We start from the raw sequence: 6,582 nt of genomic DNA on the forward strand, positions 1-6,582 counted from the left end.
CGTCCAAAAGTGAGCACGATGGAGGTCGCCTCGCCACATGGCGATATGTGCACGTTTTCCTTTAATTGACCGTTGGTTGCTGTTAGTAGCCGTTAACACTTGGTCAAACCGCGACTTTTGCGCAATGGAAACACTTCGATCCCGTGTTGTTTGCCACAAAACGACCATTCGGACACGGCCTCAGTCCATGGAATCGTGCGGAACGAGCTTTCCGCCGAGGACAATTGCGGTAAAGAACGTAAACTCTCAGTAACCGCGTGACATGATCGGAGGTCAGAGAAATCGGTTGAGGATACTGATGGGTTCATCTCGAGACACTGGAAACCGCAGCCTCGCTCTTGGGTGAGCCTGATCGCTATTATCGCTTTTGCGCCCGCAGTGGTTGCCAGGTGATCATGGTGGCCCCACAACCGGGTTCACCGTAAAATTCGTTACGCTATCCGGGAAGTCGTACGCAACCTTTTAGACGATTTCTGTGAGGGGACGTGAGAGGAATAGGTCGAGAAATGAGAGAAGGAACAGGGGAGCTTCGTAGGAGGGAAAACGCCCGGCACCGCCATTACTGTTTCACAACAGGCCGCGTGGACCTCATCACCTTCGCCGAGGGTCGCCGGGAGGAAGAGAAATTATATCGCTTCTGGATCTTTCTTCTTCTTTATACCTTCGTTAAATCGCCGTGGACTCGCCGGCCGTTGTATATCCTCGTGGCACACATTTTCGCCTAACACGGGTTTCCGAGAAAGAATGATTCCCATTACGACCTTTCATCCGTGATAGGCGAGTTACACATACATACACACGTACCCGTGTGGGTCACGACGAACGCGTATTAATCGTCAAGCGGTCTATTTCAGAAGATAAGACCATTCCGTGCAAATTCATACGACTACACTGAGAGAAAAGTTCACGATCCGATTTAAAATTAACAAGAGGATAATACTTTCCAATCAACTTGGTCGGAAACTTGTTCGACTCCAGAGACGGTCGGATATATTGCTCGAACGGAATATCCGTTTGTTAAGACTTGGACTTCTTTCTTTCAGTGTAGCTATTGCATATTCAATCCTGATTGTGAGTTATATCTGGTGCAACTCAACGTGCAATTGAAACCTTAGATCGAGTCGTGGAATGGGGGTTGCGCGCACAGAATGTTCCAGCACCGTCGTATCCTTCGCTATCGCTCCGAGCTACTGTTTCGATACTTTAGATAGATACCGCGGCTCGGCCACTTGGTCCAGATGCAGTGATAACTCCGAGATTTATCGCCGGTCGTCCGCGAAGTTATCTGCATTAAAAGGAGCCATGTGCTGTTCATGCGGTAGCGAAGCTTGGTTTATCGTCGACAACGCTTTGTTGAGTGCATCTCGTTACAGAGATTATTTTTATATTTCGGCCAATCCAAGAGCGTTGCGCTCGAATGATTGATGACGGAATTAGAAGCGAGACGCGTTTATTGACGATAACAGGTGAAAGTTTATTTCAATTTGATTTATTTTACCAAAGAATTTAATCATTCAACTACAGAATCAGCAATTGCAAATCAGATTTTTCTCTTTGCTCGTATGTGCTAAATATTTAATTCGTGCGTTTGATAGGCGATTTTATTTTGAGTCGTCGTCGCAGTCATCAGAGTTGAACGTAAATAACGTAAACTATATGTGAGATATCATGCATATAGACAATCAATAATCTATAGATGTCGTTTCAATTAATTATAGGAAGTTTACACCTTTATTCAATTTTAGAGTCCTGATGTAAATGTGAACGTTGTTTTCTAAACAAATCCATACACTTCTTTGGTTGTATACTCACTTTTACTCTGAGAAAATAATGTTTGGTATTTGTAACTGATCGCACAGGGAAATAATTACTGTTAATTATATTATTAAGGAAAGCATTTTTTTTATTAAATTCTACCATAATGTAAAGTGTTCTATTATTTTTGTGTTAGAACAACCAAAAAATATGGTTGAGATCACAGACAACTATAATTTTAGTTAGATCAATCATTTTTGCTCTCAGTGATACAGACTTAAATTTTCCGATCTATCATAATGTTACAAAATTTCGTGCAATTTATTATCTTTTTTAATCACTATATTTATAATTTACATTCAGACAATTCAATCATCCTGTCTGTATATTTTAATATAATTTACGATATTCTACACAGTTTACATTATCTACATGAAGGAAGACCGTGTATACATGAGATAGACAATACATAAACAGCCCGCGTAGACGTAATCTTGAAATCTACGGCGCGCCTGGTCGTCGTCGTCGCAGACGAGTAGAGGGATACACCTTCGCGGAGTAAGTGTGGCACTAATATCAGACAGGCAGCGTGCGTTTATCCGGACGCTTCGTTTACCCGACGAGTAAAAGTGGTGCCGTGCGGATTCGTAGAAGCCGCGCGGCGCATAAGCGCGGATTTATGCGTGCGTGCAACATAGAGAGCGGCATTAAGTAATTATCATAAGCGTCGGCTTAAGTACGGTACAGACAGGCTGTCCATCACGCGAGTCCACGTCCTCGCTCTCGGCGATCATACATAGTAACGACTCATTCGTCCGTGACTTACAGGCGAGAACGATTATTTCTGCTTACGCTCGCGCTCGCGCGCTCGCGCGCGGAGGCGTGAAGAAATGCACGACGTCGGACAGACATCGGGGCAACAACATGATCATCATGCGTGTTGTTCGCGGCGATTAGGGTTGCGGACTGGACTCTGAGTGTCTTTTATTTTTGTGTGTATTTCCTGTTTTTTTCTCTCCGTCGCGAGACGTTGATTTCGCAACGAACGCGCGCGCTTTTACGTTTCTCGCCCTCAGCGAGAGAAAGACAGGAGACGGAATAGACTCGTTAACGAGCGTTTATTAGAGGTAATCAACGAGCGAGCGGCAAGTGTGAATTGTGCACGTGATTTGTAAACGCGAAAGTTGCGAAAAAGGAGGAAACACGTCTCGCTCAATGACAATAGTGCAGAATGAGAGGCGGGTAATATGCAGTCGCGCGCGCGCTACGAGCTTCGGGCGAAACGTGCAATCGCGTCTTCCCGGCGATGCTGAGCATTCTGCGCGTAATTGCCTCGGATTTCGCCGGCTAACGATAAACCGCCTCGCCTTCTCCGCGGTAAATAATGCCGCTCCTTTCCTCGTTACGGCGGAAACGTGGAGGAGAAGCGGATTAACATCGGCTGTCTTTAGATCGGTGCGATACTCGCCTTTCAAGCGCGAACATGGAGATCTCCCCGCACATCACGCGTCGCACACAGGCACATAGTTTTAACAGAGAGAGACGAGCGATACGAATTACATAATATATATTATTTTATAAGAGAATTATATAATATTTTATTATATAATACACACAATATTAGATACGGTATATAATATTACAGAATTATATAATGTTTTATTGTATAATATGGGTTAGGTGTCCTCCTGACGCTTTTCCCTCTTTTCTATTTTGAGAGCGTGCAACGCGAGTTTCGCCATCGCTCTCATTTGACGCAACTTCGGCGTAAATCACCGGCAAATATCACGAACGCGATTATCACGTAATCCCCCCGAGCCCCTAAAAAGTTCCCCCGAAAGCACTTTCAGACATACTGCCGAATCGCAAAGTTTCACGAAGTGACAGTTAGGTTGCACAAGAAACGATCTGGTTGCGTCACTTAGCTCCCCCTTTTTTGCCATTCTCGCCTCTTTGCAATCTACTTTTTCAGCGTCGCGCGGCGACACGCAAATCCGGGCTTTCGCGCTTCTTTTTTCTCCGTCAGATCGAATTGGGAAATGTCGGTCTACATCCCGGTTTCTCTCGTGCGTGCCCAAGTTTCGGCGCTCGTTACGGCTAAAGCGAGATCGTCGCGGAAAGTGGTACATACGTCGGAGTAATCACCTCGGACGGCCTCGTCGCCTCGCTGATGATGAACCACCTCAGTGCGCGAATACTCGAGTCTCTCTTTCTCTCTCCTCCCGACACGGCAACGACACGGCAAATATATGGGCTCCGCGCGCCGGTAAAAACGTAATTGAAGTCATTGCGCGAAATTAGTTGTAAGGCGTGCGCGCGCGTCGTTTCGGCTCGATCAATCTCGCCGCTGGCCGCTCTGGCCTCCAGTTTATTTACCGTCTCTCGCTACCAGCCACTCCGCCGCGGAATCTGCCTCATAAGCGACCGCCAAATTACACGTTATTCGGTAAAAGGGGCAGTCGTGTCTGCTACCGGTGATTTACGGCGCGTCTCCGTCGCGTAAATTCATTATTACGAGTGGGAATGCGTGCTCTCGCCGTGCTCACGTCCTCCCCCTCCGCCTCCTCATTCTCTTCCTCTTCCTCTGTCCCTTCTCCTCACAGTCTCGTCGCTTTTATTCTTATCGTTAGTATGTGCGAAAGCGACACGTCCGACAGCGGTCGCCTTCTTTCCCTTTCGAGTTATCGCGCGCAGGTAAATAAATTTGTTGACGCGGATTGATGTGCAAACGTTTAACATTTCTTGTACTCTGTCAACATTTACGGAGGCTTTGAGATGATGTTAGCAGCGATGACGATGATTATTTCTCATGGGGAATTTGTAAAGTCAATTTTACGTTGTGTCGCGCGATAGCTTCAATCAATACTGATAATTGTAATGTTTCCCAACTGACATTTTGGAGGTTCGGCCAGCCGTGGGACTCGACCCATTTCGCATTCATATATATCTGATAGTTTTAAAAACTATATTAAATTCCGGATATTGTTCTCTGCTGCTTTTGTTAAAAAACCAGTGTTAAGGAAACTGCTTGAATTTAGAATTGGAGCTTAAAGTCACGTAGGAGAGCGTACGATTCAAACGTAATTTTCGACAAGAGAAGCATTCTTTATGCAGCGAAAATAATATAGACAAGGGAGAAATTCCCGGCGCGGGGATCCGTCTAGCGGAGTCCTGCAGGACTCGAGGCGAAGGGAAAAAGCCCCGCTGGTGGTTCCATAGCTACGCTGTCCCGCATTCCGCGATGCGTTCCCACACGCACGCGTGTGCACCTCCACCTTTCGATTCACGCACGCATTCCCGACGTAAGAGAGGGCGAGCGACGAGGCGCGCGAGAAAAGGAGGCAACTAAACTCGGAGGTGAGGGAAGAGCTGAATGAAAAAAAAGGGAAGGAAAAGGGAAGAGGGACTGGGCGAACGCGGTGGACAAAGAGGGTGGAAGGGAGATAAAACGGAAGAGAACGGAGAGGAGGAGATGAAGAGTGGGAGACCACGGCAGAGGCTCCTTGCGCGTGAAACGTCGGGGACCCTAGTGGGGGCCTATCGGGCGTAGCCTTGGTAGGATCTGCCCACCGTTTCCCCTTGAGAGCCACGTGCTCGTTTGGCTCTGTCAGAAACTGCCAGGCTTACTTCACGGAGAGACAAGGATGTGCAAACGGGAATGTGATGAAATAGACACAAGTCTTGCTGCGCTAATATAGCCACTGACTGAAGAGACTCTTGTCAGGACGAGCCCTTGGCAAAAACAGATACCTTGTCGATCCCTTGAAATTACATCGGTTAGACAGATTTCGAGATACAGTGCAATCAATAATAATGTCTCGTTAAGCGTTGCAAGGAATTACGCTCATCCTTCTCCCTCTGTTGATCAGTCAACACCTGTCATCAAAAATAATTCGTACTGACAAATTAATATTGCTTCAAAGGCATAAATTTCCCTTCGGCACTTTCAATTTCTTCTTCTCATTAATCTCGTACAACTGTTATTCGGTCGAGAGAAGTTGCTTCGACTTGAAGACGCCTTCTGTGTAGACTTTACAAAAAATAAATAAAAGAAAAGAACAAAGTAAGAAAAGAAAATGGTGAAGATAAGGAAGAAGAAGAGAACGAGGAAGTAGAGAAAGGAGAACCGAAATGAGAGAGAATCATCAACGAACGCCAACGCCGAGCGATGGAAGAGAGCGACGATGACGACGGCGAGGAAGAGAAAGAAGCGGATGACGGGAAAACATCGGGAGGGAAGCGAGCTGAAGAGATGGTACCGCACGTCAGTGGAGGAAGGGCAGGGGCAGAGAGGCTGGGGCCAAGCCGTGAGAGGCGGGGCGAGATTTAATCGGTCTTGGGGGGGTCCACTGGTCCCCACCGCGACAGGGGGGAGGGGAGAACGTTCCGTTCTCTCTCTGAAGAAAGATCGGCTCTTCCGCGGAGGAGCGCGTGCAGTCGCTAGCCGAGGCCTATACTTGCCCGTCGAAGGGTATTGGTGGTTCTCCAGCTCGTTGCACCATACCCCCCAAGCAGCGTGAGGGCAGCGCGAAACGCAACGTACGAACGGAGGAGAGAGCGAAAGAGACAGAGAGAAACTGCCAGAGATCAAAAGAGAGAGAGAGAGAGAGAGAGAGAGAGGGACTGGCGGTTAGGGGGAGAGGGAAAGAAAGAGAGAGAGAACGCGAGTGAAAGAAAGAAACGAGCAGAAGAAAGAGAGGGCGAGAAACAGAAAAGAGTGGATAGAATTTCTCTCCCCTACGTTGCCTTACGTCGTCGTACCCCGACACGAGCACGCGTGCACGCACGCCCGCGGCAGGCACGCATGCACGCGCGCGCGCCACCGTC

This window comes from Odontomachus brunneus, unplaced genomic scaffold (genome assembly GCF_010583005.1).
Source record: "Odontomachus brunneus isolate Ranch 3 - 2012 unplaced genomic scaffold, Obru_v1 Obru_scaffold_005, whole genome shotgun sequence".
In the NCBI taxonomy this organism is placed as follows: domain Eukaryota; kingdom Metazoa; phylum Arthropoda; class Insecta; order Hymenoptera; family Formicidae; genus Odontomachus; species Odontomachus brunneus.